The sequence below is a fragment of the Protopterus annectens genome, chromosome 14.part0, assembly GCF_019279795.1.
Source record: "Protopterus annectens isolate FY-2018-M chromosome 14.part0, PAN1.0, whole genome shotgun sequence".
Lineage (NCBI taxonomy): Eukaryota > Metazoa > Chordata > Ceratodontiformes > Protopteridae > Protopterus > Protopterus annectens.
Window position 1 is genome coordinate 877,975,994 of NC_056748.1, and position 20,541 is coordinate 877,996,534.

Sequence of the window (20,541 nt, forward strand, 5' to 3'; positions counted from 1 at the left end):
AGGCATACCTGCATGTCCCTATCAGACAAAACTGTAGAAGATACCTCAGATTCATAGCTGGTTCAATCCACTATCAATTCTCTGCACTGCCCTTTGGCTTATCTACTGCGCCCAGGGTCTTCACAAAGTGCCTGGCACCAGTAATTGCATTTTGCAGACAGAAAGGAATTCAAATTTATCCGTACCTGGACGACTGCCTGATTCAAGCAGAGAGCAAGGACATTCTTCTAAAGCATCTGGCGTTTGTAAAAAAAGTTATTAAGTTGCCTGGGGTACACAGTAAACGAAAAGAAATTAAAACTTGTGCCCTCACAAGAGATAATATTCCTGGGTGCCAGCTTGAACACAATGGCCCAGATGGCTTATCTCATGCCAGACAAGCAAGGACAACTGACTCAATACTTTCAATTGATGGCAACAAAAACCCAACTCCCTGCAAGAATAATTCTGCAGGCCTTGGGTTACATGGCATCTTGCATACTACTAATTCCATATGCCAGACTGCATATGAGGAAACTACAATGGTACATAAAGTGTGTATGGATGTTCTTCATCTCACATTGCTGCAGTCCTTACATATGGGTAATCCGCTGTCCTCGGTCAGCCCGAATACCAAAGTATTAGGCTGACGTCGGTCATGGGCGCTCAGATCTGACATCAGAGCGTCAGGGTATAAAAGCGCATGACCGACGTCATATCCTCAGTCTTTTTTGCCGCATGGTCCGATGCAGAAGCAGCGTTTGCAAGTGCCGTTCTGAAATTTTCGTATTCTGAGTTTCAGACCGAAACCAAGTTGGGCTAAGTACCCCGTTGGAGAATATTTTTGTTTTTTCTTGCCTCAGTTAATTCCGGATGTCAGAAAAAGTGAATAATTGTATTTCTTGTGGGAAACAGATACCACATAGGGATTACCACTGTCTTTGTATTCCTTGTTTGGGACCTGAGCACGACGTAGTCGGGTGTCGCTTTTGTGCTAGGTTTAATAAGCGCACCATTAAACGTAGGTTAGATTGCGCTAGGCTTGTCTTCGGTAAGCGGTGTAATTATAATATGCCGTCGGATCCTCCGACGCCCGCTACCGCGAAGAAGCGCAAAGACAAATCTTTAAAGTCCAGGCAGGATGAGTCGTCCGTTCCGGACGCCGGTTCTTTAGAAACTACGGTGGAATCTATGGATCCAGCCGAGGTTTCAGTTGAGTCTCAGGGGGAGGCTTTGATTTTGCAAGATGTGGCCTCTCAGGAGTCAGGTCAGGCTGAGGGGGCCTCTCAGGTTGCTGTTCTCCCTTCCTTGCCTAAGGTGGTTAGGCCTTCTCCTTCTGTCTCTAAGGCTCCTTCCAAAGGCAGGCCTAGTTTGCCTTCCACGGGTGTCAGTCCTAGTTCTGCAGGTTCTGTGCCTAAAAAACACATGCTTAAAATGGCAGAAGATTTAATTTCTTTAATCAGAGGTTCTATGCCCCCTCCTGATAAGAGGCCTAGGGTGGAGCCAGAGGTGGAAAGTTTGGAGCAGGCTTCGGATTACTCAGAGTCTTCGGCTGAAGACATTCAGGATTTTCCTCCTTATTCTGATTCAGACGCAGAGGATTCCACTCCTTCTGCTTCTCCTCCAGAGGATTTTTCTTTTTCAGAAACCCTGCATTCTATGAGGGAACATTTTAAATGGGAAGGTCAGGATTTCTCAGATTCCCGAAAGAGGCTTAGGGAATTTTTGTTTTTACCACAACATAGGCCCTTGGCTATACCTCCTGTTTTGGATGTTGTTCAAGACGTTTTTTCCGAGGCTTCCCTTAATCCAGACTCTCTGCCTCCTGCGCCAGTTAAGCCAGACAGGTATTACAGAGTACCTGAGGCTCATAAATATCTGTATAAGAGTCCAAGGGCTGACCCAGAAACTATTAGCCAGGGACCTAAGGGTGTCAGGGCTTCTGTTGTAAAGAATCCAGTTCCTATAGATAAAGATGCTAGAGCTTTGGATAGATGGGGTAAGAAAGTGTATACCTCTTCTACTTTAGCAATGAGGGCTTTGAATTGCCAGTTTCATATGTTGAAGTATCAGAATTTTCTCCTTACTCAACTAAAATCTAAAGTGGATGCTTTGGCAGAGGGCATAGAGTGTAAAGAATTACAGGATTTGGTACATGCCTCTGAACAGGTGGGTAAGCATTCTTTGCAGTGTGTTTTCGATGCTTTACAGGCTTCTTCCAGGGTGGCTGCCACTGGTTCAGTTATTCGCAGGCACGCCTGGCTTAAGGATCAGAATTTGTCAGAGCATGTTAAAACTAGAATTTTGGATGCTCCTTTACAGTCTGAAGTTTTGTTTGGTTCTCCTGTGGAGTCTGTCTTGAAGAAAATGGAAGACAAGGCTAAGTCTATGCAGACTGTTAAAGATTTTTTGCAGGTGCAGCCTCCTAAGTTTAGCAGGAATTGGCCTACTAAGGGATGGGCTTATCCTTCTTCTGATTTACAGTCTAGGGGTAGATCTAGACGTGGTAGGGGCAGAGCTCAGAGTTCTTTCAGGCCTAGAACATGGAGTTCACCTGCACAATCTACAGGTGAGGGCAGGGGCCATTCCTTTCGTAAACAGGCCCAATGACCTGCATCTTCAGCTGCCAGATTCTTCCTGTCTGGCAGCTCCTTTGGGAGGAAAGTTGGCACTCTTCAAGCAAAACTGGCTTTTAATCACCCAGGACAAATGGGTGTTGGACATTATAGACTGAGGCTACAAGTTTTATTTCCATACATTGCCTCCTTTCAAAGGCATGCCAGACGTTCCTCCTCAGCAAAGGGTAGAGGCTCACAAGCAGATTTCTTTACTTCTTCAAATGGGGCTATACAGCAGGTCCCTCTGTCAGAAGTGGGCCTAGGATTTTATTCTCGCCTGTTTCTAGTACCAAAGAAAGGAAACACTTGGAGGCCAATTTTGGATTTATCTATCCTCAACACATGCCTGGACATTCCAAAATTCAAAATGTTGACGTTGCAACAACTTCTACCTCTGTTGGGCAAAGATCACTGGATGGTAACTCTGGATCTCAAAGAGGCTTATCTTCATGTTCCTATCAGGCCCAGTTGCAGGAGATACCTGCGTTTGGCTGGGACTTTACATTATCAGTTCTCTGCATTGCCCTTTGGCTTATCTACTGCCCAGGGTGTTCACAAAGGTTCTGGCTCCAGTGATAGCCTTCTTACGGTTAAGAGGAATACAAATTTATCCTTATTTGGACGATTGCCTGATTCTTGCTCAAGACAAGTACGAACTTCTTCATCATCTACAGTATGTGATGGCAGTGTTAAGGTGCCTAGGGTATTCTGTGAACGAAACAAAGTCCAGTCTAGTACCCTCTCAGGAAATGTGCTTTCTGGGTGTGAGACTGAATACAGCTTCCCAGATGGCCTTTTGACCCCGGACAAGCAAAAGAACCTTACACTTTACTTCCATCAATTGTCTCTATGGTCCAGGCTGACTGCAAGGACAGTCCTTCAAGCCTTGGGGTTCATGGCATCTTGTATTCTGGTGCTTCCCAATGCCAAACTGCATATGAGGAAGCTACAATGGTATCTCAAATGTATGGACACAACACTGCCAAGATCTGGACACTGTCATTCAAATAATACCTTGCATTCAAAAGGAATTTTTGTGGTGGGCTCAGGAATGTCACCTAAACAAGGGACTCTCTGTGACCCGACCAGAGGCGAGTCAGATTTTAACGACAGATGCCTCGGACAAGGCTTGGGGAGCACACCTCAATGGAAAATGGGTTCAAGACACGTGGCCTGCCAGACTTCAACATTTACATATCAACTTGAAGGAGATGTTAGCAGTCCAATTTGCATTGATGGCTTTCAAGGATTTACTTCACCCAGGGCAAGTGTTGATTCTAACAGACAACACAACTGTCATGTGGTACATCAACAAGCAAGGGGGAACCCATTCGTACCCTCTTTGCAGGCAAGCAATGATTTTTGTGGGAGAGTGCTCTCAGTTTACACCTCAATCTTCAGGCAAGGTTTCTACCAGGAGCACAGAACTCCTTAGCAGATGTTTTGAGCAGACAGATAGTGGATCCCCACGAGTGGAAATTGGATCCTCATGTATTTCGAAAATTGACAGTGATATGGGGAACTCCAGACATAGATCTGTTCGCTTCTCCACTAAATTTCCAGTTGCCAAAGTTTTGCACAAAAATGTTTCATCCCACAGCTTGGAAAGTGGATGCTCTATCATTCAGTTGGAGCAATCTTCACGTCTATGCCTTTCCGCCTCTCCTCCCCAAGGTACTCTTGAAGGTCAGACAAGACAAGCCCTCCATGATTCTAATAGCTCCAGATTGGCCTCGACAGCACTGGTGCCCTCTGCTGAGGAGTTTAGTACGGGAGCCTCCATGGCCTTTGCCTTCGATTCCACACCTTTTGTCACAGGAGAGCAATCATTTCCTCAATGTCAGGATTCAGTCCCTGCATCTAACAGCCTGGCATATTCTGTTCTAGACCCTGGAGGGTCGCAGCTTCCACAACAAGTTTTGAATGTTATTTTGGAGGCCAGAAGGCCTAGTACAAGGAAAGTTTATGCTGATAAATGGAGGAGATTTTTAATTTGGAGCAAAACAAAGGGCTTTGATGTTTCCAGGCCTGATTTAAGTGTTTCTCTTCAATATCTTACAGAATTATTAGACAAGGGTTTGTCTTTCTCCTCTATAAAAGTTCATGCTGCAGCCATTTCTGCTCACTATGACTGTGACCCTCCATTATTCTCTCATCCTTTGTTTAAGCAATTTCTTAGAGGGGCAAAGAACATAAGACCCCCATGTAGAGCTCCTACTCCTGCTTGGGATCTCAATTTTGTGTTGGAAAAACTTACTTTACCTCCTTTTGAACCTGCAGCTACTGCTGAGTTAAAGTTTTTGTCTTGGAAGACTGCTTTTTTGTTGGCCATTACGTCTGCTAGAAGGGTTTCTGAATTACAGGCTCTTATGGCAGTTGAACCCTTCCTAAGTTTTCATAAGGATAGGTTATCTCTGTGTACCAATCCTACTTTTATGCCTAAAGTGGTTTCAAATGTGGCCTTGAACCAATCAATTCATTTGCCTACTTTTTATGCAGATCCCCAAAATAGAGGGGAGAAAATTTTGCACACTTTGGATATTCACAGGCAGTTGCGTTATTATTTGAGCAGGACTAAAGGGTTCAGACAGTCTCAGCAGTTGTTTGTTTCTTTTGCTTTGGGTTCTCAGGGGAAACCTGTTTCAAAACAAACTATTTCTAAGTGGATTGGCTTTTGTATTGCTTTTTGTTATTCTCATCATGGTAAGGAGATTCCGGCTGGAATCAGACCTCACTCCACTAGGGCTACTGCCACTTCTACAGCTTTTTTAAGGGAGTAGCTACTAAAGATATTTTGGAAGCAGCTACTTGGAGTTCAGTGCATACTTTTTCTAAACATTACCACCTTCCTCTTTATTCCAAATCTAGGGCTGGATTTGCCACTGCAATCTTACAGGGCATTTTGGCAGCTCCCAATGCTTTATGATTTTGCCAGCCTCCCTTTACCTCTGCTTTGGGATTCTACCCATATGTAAGGACTGCAGCAATGTGAGATGAAGAACATAGTACAGTTTTGTACCTACCATAAATGTAGATGTTCGAAGATCCACATTGCTGCAGTCCAATTTACCCTCCCTCCTTCCCCTCTGTAGTTTGGAATGGTTATATGGTTTGGGTGGTAGCTGTTATTTGTACATGCCTTTTGGGAAGTATTCTATTTTTGGCTGTGGCCTTTCTTTTTGAGGCCTTCTGACATCTGGGGCAAGAAAAGACTGAGGATATGACGTCGGTCATGCACTTTTATACCCTGACGCTCTGATGTCAGATCTGAGCGCCCATGACCGACGTCAGCCTAATACTTTGGTATTCGGGCCGACCGAGGACAGCGGACTACCCATATGTAAGGACTGCAGCAATGTGGATCTTCGAACATCTACATTTATGGTAGGTACAAAACTGTACTTTTCAACACTGTCAAAGTTTGGAAACAGTTATACCACTAATTCCTTGCCTTCAACAGGAGTTTCAATGGTGGACTCAAGCTTGTCACCTCAACAAGGGACAGCCTTTTACTCAACCCACAGCCAGGCAAACACTGACAACAGATGCATCGGATTACGCCTGGGGAGCACACATGGCAGGAAAATGTATTCAGGGTAAATGGGCTGCAGAACAAAGGCATCTTCACATCAATCAAAAAGAGATGTTAGCTGTACAAAATGCCCTTATAGCTTTCAAGGACCTGCTGCATCCAGGACAACTACTACTAAAGACAGACAACACCACAGTTATGTGGTACATAAGCAAGCAAGGGGGCACTCATTCCTACCCCCTCTGCAGACAAGCCATGACCTTGTGGAACACAGCTCTAAACTATCAAGTTCATCTGCAAGCACAATTCCTGCCAGGAGAGAAAAACACACTGGCAGACGACTTAAGCAGAAACATCATGATTCCCCACGAATGTTAATTGAATCCACAAATATTCAGAATGATAACACAGAAATGGTGGAGCCCGGACATAGATCTGTTTGCATCCCCAATGAACTGCCAGCTACAGAAATTCTGCACAAGAAGTTACCATCCACAAGCATGGAAAGTGGATGCCCTCTCATTCAGCTGGAAAAACCTACAAGTATACGCTTTCCCACCACTGCCTCTCCTTCCAAAGGTACTCATAAAACCCAGGCAAGAAGAGCCAAAGATGATTCTGATTGCCCCAGACTGGCCACGCCAGCACTGGTACCCAGTCTTAAAGAACTTAGCACAAGGACCACCCTGGATTTTGCCTCAAATCCCACATCTGCTGACTCAGCACAACAACCAGATACTTCACAGTCAGCTAAAGACCTTAAACCTAGCTGCATGGAAAATTCCTTAGTCAAGCAAGCAATGCCTCTCTCCAAAGCTGTTATGGATGTCATTCTGGAGGCCAGAAGGCCTAGCAACAGGAAAGCCTATTCGGATAAATGGAAGAGATTCTTTGCCTGGAACCAGGCTCACAGCCTTGACCCTTTTGTCCCAAACATTCCTCAGATACACAATACTTAACTGAGATGCTGGACAAAGGCCCCTCCTTTTCATCCATCAAGATCCACGCCTCTGCCATCTCTGCTCATTACAACACGGATCCACCAATTTTCTCTAATCCTTTGCTAAAACAGTACCTCAGAGGGGCTAAAAACATAAGACCGCCCCGTAGAGCACCTACTCCAACTTGGGACCTCAGTTTTGTTTTGGAAAAATTAACTTTACCTCCTTTTGAGCCAGCTAACACAGCAGAATTAAAATATATCTCTTGGAAAACTGCTCTGCTCCTGGCAATAACATCAGCACGAAGAGTTTCAGAATTACAGGCACTAATGGCAGTGGAACCTTTCCTTATTTTCCACCAGGACAGGGTGCCTTTAAGAACTAACCCTACGTTTATGCCAAAGGTGATTTCAAGTGTTGCTCTAATCCAAACTATTCACTTGCCAACTTTTTATCCAAAACCACAGAATAAATGGGAGAGACTACTGCATTCTTTGGACATTCACAGGCAGTTATGATTCTACTTGGACAAAACCAAAGTTTTCAGAAAATCTGAGCAATTATTGGTAGCATATGCTGCAGGAGCACAGGGAAAAGCCATTTCAAAACAGACTATTTCAAAATGGATAGGACATTGTATACGATGTCCTTCAAGGATGCATCTGCAGTCCTAACAAATGGGTTGTCCTGTCGTCAGGCAGCCCTTCGGTCGGCCGGATTCCAAAGTCTGGGTCTGGCCTCGGCTGGTGTCGCACTTCACCCGACGTCATCTCTGCTGGTCTTCGGGTATAAAGGCATCAGCCGACGCCATTTTCCTCAGTCTTTCTTGCCGCGTGGTGCCCGAAGCAGAAGCTGTTCGCAAGTGCCGATCGGTCAGATCCAGAGATTAATACTACCAAATACAACTTCGAAGACTTCTAAAAGCTAAGTACCCCGTTGGGGACTCTTTCTTGCCTCAGCCGATGTCAGAAAAAGTAAATAACTGTTTAACTTGTGGGAAACAAATACCTCATAAAGATTTCCACTCTTACTGCTTACCTTGTTTAGGCCCAGACCACGACGTAGCAGCTTGTTTAGCCTGTGCTTCCTTCAACCGACGAACGCTTAGGCCGGTCGGAGTTTGCTGAACAGTTTTTCGCTCAGACTTTGCGTACATTATGCCGCCGGATCCTCCGACTTCCCAAATTGTTAAGAACGCAAAGAAAGGACCGACACTCGCGGTCCGCGGTTTCGCCGAAACCACGGTAAAGCAAACCGCGAGTGTCTCGGTTTCAGCCGAAACCGAGCAAACGGTTCAATCTACAGCCGAATCCATGACTACTACCGAGGCCCCTTCTACCCTAGCTGAATCGGCCTCTGAAATTTTGCCTTCTAATGTGGTTTCTCTAGAGTTATCGGACACCATCCCTTTGGATGTCTCTACCCCAGCACGTGGTGCTGCTAGGCCTCCTGCAGCCATGTCTATAAAGGCCTTTGCCAGGGCTAAAGCAGCCAAAACTGCTAAATCAGTGCCTGTTAAGCCCCCCTCTCACAGGCCCAGCTCCAGTTCACAAATGCTTACTCTGGCAGAGGATCTCATCTCTCTAATAAGGGGATCCCAATCTCACCCAGACAGGGCCTCACAACCACCGGAAAAGAGACCTAGAGCAGAGCCCCCTGAGCCAGGCTCCTCAGATGACTCTTCTGATGACTCAGACATTACAGACCATCCAGAGGCTCCTCTTTCTACTTATGAAGATTCTGATGCTGAAGAATCTATTCCTTCTGCCTCTCCACCAGAGGAATTTTCCTTTGGGGAAACCTTACATGCCATGCGAGAGCAATTCCAATGGCAGGGACAAGATTTCTCAGATTCAAGAAAAAGGCTTAGGACCTTTTTACACTTACCACAACATAGGCCCTTAGCAATACCTCCAGTTCTTCCTGTTGTGGATGATGCATTTAATGATGTTTGCACTGCTCCTGATACTTTACCTCCAGCCCCTGCTAAGCCCGACAGGTTCTACAGGGTACCGTACACTCATCACCACTTATACAAGGCTCCTTTTGCAGATCCGGAGACTATCTCCCAGGGGCCTAAGGCAGTAGCTTCGTCCTCAGCTAAAAACCCTCTCCCTTCTGATAGGGAATCCAGGTCCTTAGAGAGATGGGGTAAAAAAGTATACACCTCCGCTACTCTCTCAGCTAGAGCTTTGAACTGTCAGTTTCATATGATCCAATACCAAGAGTTTATGCTTGATCAGTTAACTAAGAAACTGTCCTCTGATGATTCCTTAGATAAGAAATATGTTCTAGAAATGGTGAATAACATTCAGCAGGTTAGTAACCATTCTTTAAAATGTGGCTATGATGCACTGGAGGCTTCATTTAGATCAGCCATGACTGGCACAGTTATAAGAAGGCATGCATGGTTGAAAGAGCAGGTCTTGCCGGATCATGTTAAAGCAAAGCTATTAGATGCTCCTATGGACAAGGTCAGTCTATTTGGTTCTCCTGCCCAACAAGTAATGAAGAAAATGGAAGAGAAGGCAAAATCTGTACAAACAGTTAAAGATTTCTTACAGGTACAGCCCCAAGGTTCAGCAGGAACTGGCCTTCCAAAATTGGTCCTTTCCAGACTGCTCTAAATATCAGAGAGGCAGCAATAGACGCTCCAGAGGCAGAAATCAATCCAGAGGAGGTGCCTACAGGGGACGCCAGTGGCAAGGCAATAACCAACGAGGCACAGATACAACCACTGCCACTGCAACAGGACAATCACAGTGACTTGGCTCTAACACCGCCTACCAGGGAACAAATGGTAGCACCCTTAGGCGGAAAGTTAGCCTTATTTTCAAAAACTGGCACTATATCACAAGAGACAACTGGATTTTGCAAACTATAGACCAAGGCTACAGGTTTCATTTCCACACCTTACCAGCAAAAGAGGAATGCCAAACCTGCCACCAAATCAAAAGTCAGAAGCCCTAAAACAAATAGCTCAATTAACAAAGATGAGAGCTGTGGAAAGGGTACCACCTACAGAACAGGGCAAGGGATTTTACTCCAGACTCTTCCTAGTACCAAGAAAAGAGAACAGTTGGAGACCTATTCTCGACCTGTCCGCTTTAAACACATTCATCATCGTTCCAAAATTCAAAATGCTGACCCTACACCAACTTCTTCCCATGCTGGGCAAGGAGTATTGGCTGGTAACTCTAGATCTCAAGGAGGCATACCTGCACGTCCCCATACGACCAATTTGCAGAAGATACCTCAGATTTCTTGCAGGATCAGAGCATTATCAATTCTCAGCATTGCCCTTTGGCTTATCTACTGCGCCCAGAGTGTTCACGAAATGCCTGGCATCAGTAATCGCTCATTGCAGGCTTCAGGGAATCCAAATTTATCCATACCTGGACGACTGCCTGATACAAGCGGACAACAAAAGCAAGCTGACACAAGACTTACAAAGAGTCATTTGCTTACTACAAGCCCTGGGATACACAGTCAATCTAAAAAAGTCAAAGCTGGTACCATCCCAGACAATAACATTCTTGGGAGCAGAATTGGACACAGTAAAACAGATGGCATTCCTAACTGCAGAAAAACAAGAACAACTTCCTCTGTACTTCTTGGCACTAGCAAAGCAGAACATGCTAACAGCAAGGAAAGTACTGCAGGCCTTGGGTTTCATGGCATCCTGCATAATCTTGGTCCCTCATGCCAGACTACATATGAGAAAGCTACAGTGGTACCTAAAGAATTTATGGTCTCAACACAAGCACAGCTTAGAAACCGAAATACCACTAATCCCATGCCTGAAACAAGAGTTCCTATGGTGGGCTCAGACATGCCAGGCAAACCCAGGCTTGTCCTTCCACAACATTCAAGCAAGCCAAACCATCACAACGGACGCCTCAGACCTCGGTTGGGGCACACATCCGGGACAAGTGCATTCAAGGCTTATGAACTCCAGAACAACTACACCTGCACATAAATCAAAAAGAAATGCTGGCAGTAAAACTAGCAATCCAGAATTTCAGACCATTCCTCAAAGAGGGCCAATTGATGATAAGGACAGACAACACCACAGTCATGTGGTACATCAACAAACAGGGAGGCACGCATTCATACCCCCTATGCCGAAAGACTCTGGACCTGTGGAATGTGGCTCTGAGCTACAACATTCAATTACAGGCAATATTTGTACCGGGAAAAGAAAACATCCTAGCAGACATGTTAAGCAGAACTACCTCGGATGCTCACGAATGGATGCTACACCCGGACATCTTCAAAGCCATCACAAAGAAATGGGGAATGCCACAAATAGACCTATTTGCATCCCCACTCAATCACCAGCTCAACAAATTCTGCACAAGGACATACCACCCTCTTGCTTGGAAGGTGGACTCTCTATCCTTCAATTGGAAAGGCCTGACAGCATATGCATTTCCACCCCTTCCTTTGATGCACAAGGTACTACTGAAAATCAAAGAGGAACATCCAAGGATAATTCTGATAGCTCCAAATTGGCCAAGACAACATTGGTATCCATTACTGAGGAGCATGTCCCGGGGGGGAACGTGGACTCTACCCCTGATTCCTTTGATGTTGACTCAAAGCAACTACAACATCTTGCATCCAAACCTGAAAACTCTGCAACTCACTGCCTGGAACTTTACATAAGAGCATCCAACCCAGATTTATCCCAAAGGGTTAAAGACATTATCCTTGAGGCCCGCAGACCTTCTACTAGAAGGAACTATGCAGGAAAATGGAAAAGGTTTGTCATTTGGAGTACGGAAAGAGGGAAAGATGTGTCAAAGGTAGATATTGCCAACATCCTGGAGTATTTGGCAGAGCTACTACATACTGGCCTGTCCTATTCCTCCATCAAGATACATGCATCAGCTATTTCTGCAGAATACAGTCTCGGTCCCCCTGTCTTCTCGCATCCTCTACTCAGGCAGTTCCTCAGAGGAATTAAGAATGTAAAACCTCCTAGGAAACCACCATTAACAGCATGGGACTTGAATTTTGTGCTAGAAAAATTGACACTCCCTCCATTCGAACCAGCAGCAACAGCAGATCTTAAACACCTATCCTGGAAAACTGCTTTCCTACTGGCAATTACTTCAGCAAGAAGGGTTTCGGAACTACAGGCTTTAATGGCAGTGCAACCTTTCCTAATCTTCCATCAAGATAGAGTGTCCATGAGAACTAATCCTACATTTATGCCTAAGGTGGTATCCAGAGTGTCCCTAAACCAGGCAATCCACCTACCTACCTTCTTTCCCAATCCACAGAACAAAGGGGAAAGACTGCTGCATACCTTGGATGTACATAGACAGTTGCGCTACTACCTGGACAGAACCAAGGGCAATAGAAAAACTGACCAGCTCCTAGTAGCCTATGCAACAGGAAGGGAAGGAAAAGCAATTTCCAAACAGACAATCTCCAAGTGGATAGGAAATTGCATAAGATTCTGTTACTCCTATCATGGAAAGCAAATTCCACAGAACATAAGGCCTCATTCTACAAGGGCTACAGCCACTACCACAGCCTTCTTACGAGGAGTGGCTACCAAGGACATTATTGAGGCGGCTACTTGGACCTCCGTGCATACATTTGCCAAGCATTATAACTTACCTCTATACTCTAGATCCCGAGCAGGGTTTGCCACTGCTGTGTTGCAAGGGATCCTAACTACACCATAATTCTTATTCCTCCTCCCCTAGTTTGGCTATGGTATTCTACCCATTTGTTAGGACTGCAGATGCATCCTTGAAGGACATAGTACAGTTTTGTACCTACCATAAATGTAGATGTCCGAACAGGATAGCATCTGCAGTCAGGATTACCCACCCTCCTTCCCTCTGTGGTACTCCTAGGGTATTGCCCACCTAATAGCTAGCTGGGGGGGGGATCTCTTATAGTGTATTTGTTTGTATATATGTACATACATGTATATTTTTTGTGTTTGCCTTCTACTTTTTGGGAAACATTGGCATTTACCCAAAAATTTAGCTATCCAAGAGGGCTACTGGCATCTGGGGCAAGAAACACTGAGGAAAATGGCGTCGGCTGATGCCTTTATACCCGAAGACCAGCAGAGATGACGTCGGGTGAAGTGCGACACCAGCCGAGGCCAGACCCAGACTTTGGAATCCGGCCGACCGAAGGGCTGCCTGACGACAGGACAACCCATTTGTTAGGACTGCAGATGCTATCCTGTTCGGACATCTACATTTATGGTAGGTACAAAACTGTACTTTTCTGCTACACACACCATGGGAAACCTATACATAGTAACATTAGATCTCACTCGACCAGAGCAACAGCCACTTCAACTGCCTACCTCAGAGGAGTACCTACCAAGGATATTTTGGAAGCAGCAACATGGAGTTCTGTGCATACCTTCACCAAGCATTACCATCTGCCTTTATACTCTAAATCCAGAGCTGGCTTCGCCACTGCTGTGCTGCAGGGCCGTATAGCCACACCTAATGCCTTATAGACCCAGCCACCCTACCTCAGCTTTGGGATTCTACCCAAGTGTAATGACTGCAGCAGTGTAACACGATGAACATAGTACAGTTTTGTACCTACCATAAATGTAGATGTTCGAGTGTATACACTGCTGCAGTCCAGGTTACCCTCCCTCCTTCCTCTCTTACTTGTTGGTACGTACCTATGTCTTCTACCCTTTACTACCTATGGGGAGTATTTGCTGGTAACTGAAGGTTGTTGTTTGCTTTCTTATGTATGTTTTATTAGCAATTTGAATTGCCTACCTATTTGGGGGCACCTGACATCTGGGGCAAGAAAAACTGAAGAAAATGGTGTTGGCTGCATCTTATATACCCCTGTCGCACTGACGTCAGGGAGGAGGCGACAGCAACCGACGCCGGGCCAAGACTTTGGAACTCAGGCCGATTGGGGAACCGCCTGATGGCAGCATAACCCAAGTGTAATGACTGCAGCAGTGCATACACTCAAACATCTACTTTTATGGTAGGTACAAAACTGTACTTTTAGTGGATCAGCTCTTGGCAGCCAGAGGCCTTTCTGCTCCCTCTTGGACCTCCCTCCCTCCCGGAGCTGAGGCTTTCTCTCCCAGGACTCCCACATATATTCCTCCTTCAACCTCTCTGCAGGTCTTGGAACCCATTGCTTCAACACTGCTGGTGCCAGCTACTTTGGTACCAATGGTGGATCTCACCTCTGTATCAGAACCTACTCTGTGGTCTTCTGCTCCATCGAGACGGTCGCACCCAGGGGACCGAGATGTAGCTGCCAGATCCGATTTTTTTCTATGGCTCTTGGTGCCCTGGGAATTTCAAGGTCTCTCTCTGCTCCAACTTGGGGGGGGGGGGGGGGGTTAGTTGATCAGAGCAGGGTGTGACACCGGTTCCAAGGTTGTCTTTCTCGGTTCCAGGCTCCCATCCCTCTTCGGGCGGGCCTGCCTTCCAAATTATGGAGAGAGCTCCTACCCCAGCAGGCTCCCAGTTGGTGCCATCCCCATCGGAGTGCCATAGTTTTGTTCCCTCTGGTTCGCAGCTGCCATAGTCTGCTACTACAGGACAGCTGGCACAACAGCAGCAAGACACCGAAGTGCAGGGTGCCCCTCTCTTCGGAGTCGTCCTCAGAGCTTCCCTGTGAGTAACCACCCCATAAGAGATCATGCAAGAGGAAGCACTTGGATTCTTCAGAAGAATCAGTCATTGAGGATACAGATTAGAATGAAGGGGAAGGGACCCCATGGTCACCCCCTGAAGATGTCTCCTTTGGAGCCATCCTGGTGTTTTTAAAACAGAAGAGTGATTGGAAGTCCTCAAAGCCATCCTCCAAGGAATCTGTTTTCTTGCAAGCTTTTCTTGCCCAGCCATCTACTTCTTGAGTGACCCCACCTGCTGATGAACTAATTAAACTAACTGTACAGTGTGCGTGGAAGTCTCCTGATGCCATAGAGGCTATTCCCCAGAGACCGGACAAAATTCTTTCAGCCCAGGAGTATCAGCCCCATTGGTCTAAGGGTTTAGCAGTGGATGCCATGGTGGTGGCGGCGGCCACAAAGAAGGAACTCGCCGAAGAGAGTTCAACTGTCCATCCTCCCAACTGAGAGTCATGGACGATGGACATATTTGGTAAACATGTCTTTGCTTCATCGACCTTCGCTATTTGGTCCTTGAATTTTTTGGTGCACTTCACTAGACTCCAAAGGGATCTGATAACTGAGCTGTGTGATACCCTGGCAGGAGCAGTGTCTGACAAGGTTCGAGATAAGATTGCCTCTCAGCTTGCCACCCTGGAGTCTATTTCTAATTAATCTATGTGGCTTATTGCACATACAGCTGAAGGGACATCCAGAGCAGTGGGTGCAGGCATTGCCATTGGGCGTCATGCCTGGATGCGCTTGTGTGATTTTTGTGGACCCCTTTAAGTATTCCTTTGTCAGTGTTCCGGTTGATGCTACTTCATTGTTTGGCCCAAAGGTTAGAGACACGTTAGCCAGATGTGAGAAGGATGGAAAGACCCTTTCTGCTGTGGGCATGTGTTTTTCCACTCTGCAACGACCTTACTCTAGGACTCAGAGGAATGGAAAGATGTGGTTCAAGAAGACCCAAGGGCCTTTTCGGAACACACATGATGAGTACCCCCCCCCAGGGCAGAGGGGGGTACTCATCTAGAAGATGCCCCTCCCGTGGGAGAGGGGGTCCTTGCAAACAGTGCTCCAGAGATTCCTTTTCTGGACAACCCTACCTGCACTCCTGAGCGGCGTCCCAATTGCTTACCTCTGGAAGCAGTCGGTGGAAGACTTTCTCTGCACCACTCAGCCTGGCTCGCAATAACATCAGATTCCTGGGTGCAGACAGTAATCACTTGAGGTTACTGCATTCCCTTCAGTCTGTTTCCCAAACCACAAAGGCGAATCCCCGATGTTCAACCCCGTCAGAGGGATATAGCAGCTTTAGAAATTCAAAAGCTGCTTAAAAAAAAAAGAGTCATCTAAGCAGTCCCACCAGACTAAATACGGTCTGGATTCTACTCAAGATTCTTTTTAATGCCAAAAAGACAGGAGACTGGAGACCGATCTTGGATCTCAGTGTGTTGAACAAATTTGTACAACAGACAAAATAGCAGATGGTCACAGTTCAGTCTATCCTTACCTTTCTAGAGAAGGGCATTTGGATGTGCTCTATAGAACTTCAGGATGAGTATTACCACATAAAGATGGACAAGCGCTCCAGAAGATATCTCCGCTTCTGGCTACGAGCCAGTCATTATCAATTTTGAGCACTGGCCTTTGGTCTCACCACAGCCCCCAGGGTGTTCAAATGTTTGGCAGTTGTAGCAGCTCACTTAAGACTACAAGGATTCTGCATGTTTCCATATCTATATGACTGGCTCCTCACCCCCCCCCCACCACCAGGCATCTGCTGCTTTGCACCATAGAGTCTGTTCTACACCTTGCCGAGTTCTTAGGCATTTCAGTCAATAAAGAAAAATCACAACTATCTTCCACACAAGACCTGGAATTCATCGGAGCAAAACTAAATAAGAAAACCTGTGTGGCCTCCCTTCCTCATTACAGGGTGTTAAAGGTGAGATTACAACTTTGAGTGTTTCTCTCTCAAGGCAAAGTCCCTGCTTGTCTGGTACTACAACTTCTCAGATCCATGGCAACAACAATAATGTTAGTCCCCCTAGCAAGGTATTACACGAGGCTGCTTCAGTGGCTCCTAGTGTCACAATGGTCACTTCTAACTCACCCTGTCTCTCATCCAGTCTTAATAACAAATCACTGCAGGAGGGTTTAACTTGATGGATGAAGCCAGAAGAGGATTTATGGAGTCGTCCCTTCTCAGCCCAAGGCTCTAGTGACCACAGATGCTTCCCTGATAAGGTGGGGAGGGCATTCTCAGGATAGACTGTCCAAGGCACTTGGTCCCCACAGGAGGCCAGTCTGAACATCAGTGTCCTAGAACTGAGGGCAGTGCTTTTAGAGTTGCAAGCATTCGAGTCTACCCTTCCATCTGGGACAATTGCTATCTAGTCAGACAACATGTCAGTAGTCTGGTACATCAGCAAACGAGGGAACCAGATCCTACCCACTGTGCCAGGAAGCCCTAAGAGTTTGGCAATGGGGAGTCACCTCCAGCCGCTTTCTAATAGTAATGCATATTCTGGGGAACTTCAGCTTGACTGGGGGCAAACTAAGCAGGTGTATCTTTCTACCTTATGAGTGGTCTCTCAATCCCAACATAGTGACAACATTTTTCGTCGATGGGGCCCTTGCTGTGACCTGTTTGTCTCTCCCGTAAACCACAAATGCAGCAGCTACTTTGCCCTAGTGCCCCCTCACTGGGAGTCCCAGAGAGATGCACTTCTTCACTATTGGCCCCTGGGACTTCTGTATGCCTTTCCAACAATTCCTCTAATTCCCCAATTTTTAAGGAAAGCCCAATGGTTGAGAAGCAAAGTGATTCTCATTGCACCTTACTGGCCCCGTCAAGTCTGGTTTCCCTTTCTCTGGCATCATCTGGTTCACTGTCCATGGACTCTTGATCCACCTCCGGACCCTACTATCTCACCCTCAGGGCTTGGTGCATCCCAACCTCTAATATCTCAAGCTGACTGCTTGGTTTCTCCACTTCCATTGATTGCCAGGCTGAACAGTTTGTCCTTCCCAGTGCAAAAGATACTTCTGGCTTCTCATAAACAGTCCACCAGAACAATTTACCCTGACAAATGGAAAAGGTTCTGTATTTGGTCAGATCCAAATGGCCTTGATCCTTTCTTGGCTCCTGTAGATAAGGTCCTGGAAAACTTTGCCACCTTATTTCAGTTGGGAGCCTCAACCTCTACCATTAATGTTCATTTAACTGCCATCTCAAATTTTTATAATGGTTTCGACGATCACTCATTAATGCCCCACCATCTTTTCAAAATTTTTCTTAAAGGCACTCAACATTTGAAGCCACCTTTCAAGGATCCAATAGCCCCTTGGGAATTTGACCTTAGTTTTGCAATGCCTAGTTCATCAAACTTTTGAGCCAGCAGCCACTTGTGACCTCAAGTTTTTATCTTGGAAGACCTTCCTAGTAGCTATCACATCTGCTAGGAGAATTTCAGAGTTACAGCCTTTGTGCATGAATCATCCCATCATCTTCTACAGAGAGAGAGAGAGAGAGAGAGAGAGAATCGCTCAGAACCAATCCCTCCTTCCTTCCTAAAGTGGTATCAGCGTCTCGATCATGCAAAAACAATCCTTCCTTCCTTTCTAAAGTGATATCATTCTAATATTAACTAGACTATAGACTTAACAGTTTTCTTTCCAAATTTTTCAAACAAAGGAGAGTACTGCCTGCATATGTTGAACTTGCAACAGGCAGTTACATTTCTACTTAGAACAAAAGCCTCTAGAAAATCAGACCAACTTTTTCTATCTTTTTCAGGCACCAGATTGGGAAAACCAGTTTCAAAGGTCACCTTGTCAAAATGGTTAAGAGACTGCATTACCTTTATATACAACCAGAATAAACTCAAATTACCAACAAAAATTACAGCTCTTTTTAGGAGATTGGTTTCCACTTCAGCGGTCTTACATTCCAGAGCATCTATGGAAGAAATATGCGCAGCTGCAACTTGGGCTACCCCTCATACCTTTATCACTCCTTGCAAATTAGACATGGTCTTCAGGGGAAGAGCATCCTTTGGCTCTGTGGTGCTCAAGAATATCCTTCCTTAGGGCCTCCCAGGATCTAAAGTAGCTGGGTACTCTGTCCCATCAGTCAAGAATGAATGAAGATTGACAACATCAGATAAAGAAGTTATGTTCTTGCCATAACATTCCATCTCTGTTGTCGATCTTCATTCATTCTTGACATCCCACCCTCCTTGCCCCCTCCTAGAGACTCCTGGAGGTTCGGACCTAGTCCTGGGGTTTTTTAGGGTTGTTGCTCAGACAGAGCTTCCATATTTTCTTCATAGTAGGCAAACTCGATCTGAGGTAATGGGAATAGAGGCAGTATGGGTAGAGTCTTTAGCTCGAGAGCTTTTGGCTGGCGCGAGCTTTGTATAACGGCCAAGTTGGTTCCGAGGGTTCAGAACCGAACCCATCAATCAGTCAAGAATGAATGAAGATCGACAACACAGATGGAACATTATAGTAAGAACATAACTTCTTTTTATATAATGTTGGACTGATGATTATGCAAAAGAATATATGTGATGCATAATGTTTGTAAATGGGACCATGTTTATATGGTTTGTTTTCTTTTAAATAAATATACATTTGTCTATGTCTTAGGTGATAATTCAGTAAAGGTGTTAAAAAAATACAGAATTGCTCTTGGAACTTAACCCTTAATTAGTGCCAGAAGTGGACATTCTAGTGAATATCAATTAAGTCCATTCATTTACTGGTATTCTTTCCAAACTATTCTAAAAAAAGGTGAATACCAATTACACAGCTTTAGATATGCATTGACGACTTAGATTTTACTTTCACTTCACAAGGAATTTCATGAAGGATGACCAATTGTTTGTTCCTTTTTTAATGCCAGGAAAGGTCAAACAGTAGCTAAGGTTACATATCCAAGTGGTTGTCCAACTGTGTTTGACTGCTGGGTGAAAAGCACACACTCAGGGCTCAGGCCATGTTCACTGCCTTTCTAAAGAGTTTGTCAGTGGAAGAGGGAATAATGGCTGCTGCTATGTGATCAGCCTTGCATACCTTTACTAAGCATTATATCTAGAGTACTGTGCCCAGACCATAAGCCTCCTATTGGGAAATCATTCTCAAAGGTTTACTGTCATAGACTAGACTGAACAGGGTCAGAGGGTAAGCTTTGCTGCAGCTCCCGGGCTTGGTAGCTGCCACAATTTTAATGGTACAGTTTACATGTCTGAATATATTAGTATTGACATAAACTGTATGGTGTCAGGGATTGCACAGCTTGCAGTCACTCATGAATCTGCTTATGTTGCCAGGCTTAGGAGTGATAGACAGTTTCCAGCTACTTTCTAGTGTACCTCACATTCCTACATCTGAAAGCATCATAGCGTAAATGACAGACATTTTTCTAGTATGTGTTAGCTTTTCTGCTGTCGTGAAGGAGGGGCATTTCTGCTCTCCCATAGTGCAGGAGTTGTTAACCTTTTTTGAGAGGTGGGTTTTCATCTTAGCCTCTTAGAGCTTCTGGTCTTTTTCTTGGTCTTGAGAGAAGGCTGCTTCCTGTACCCTTTCTAGTCTAGTCAGATAACCAATCCATTATGTGCTATGTAAACAACTAGGGAGTCACACTGTCACACCCATGTGTGCAAAGGAGATGATTGTCTGTCATTTGGTCATAGACAAGTGTATCACTCTGTGAATTCACATGTCTGGACAAGTGAACAAATCCACAGGTTATGAGGCTGGTCTGAGGGTTCAAGAGTTGGAGACCAGAGAGCATCCTATTTGCTGACTTGGGAACCAAGCAGA

At 45.4% G+C, this 20,541-nt stretch overlaps 1 protein-coding gene across 1 annotated transcript in view; it reads left to right on the forward strand.

The window, feature by feature from the left end:
• The window catches only part of NOC3L (NOC3 like DNA replication regulator), an 825,940-nt gene that overhangs the window by 446,330 nt on the left and 359,069 nt on the right, over window positions 1-20,541 (forward strand). The gene's annotated exons all lie outside the window — the stretch shown is intronic.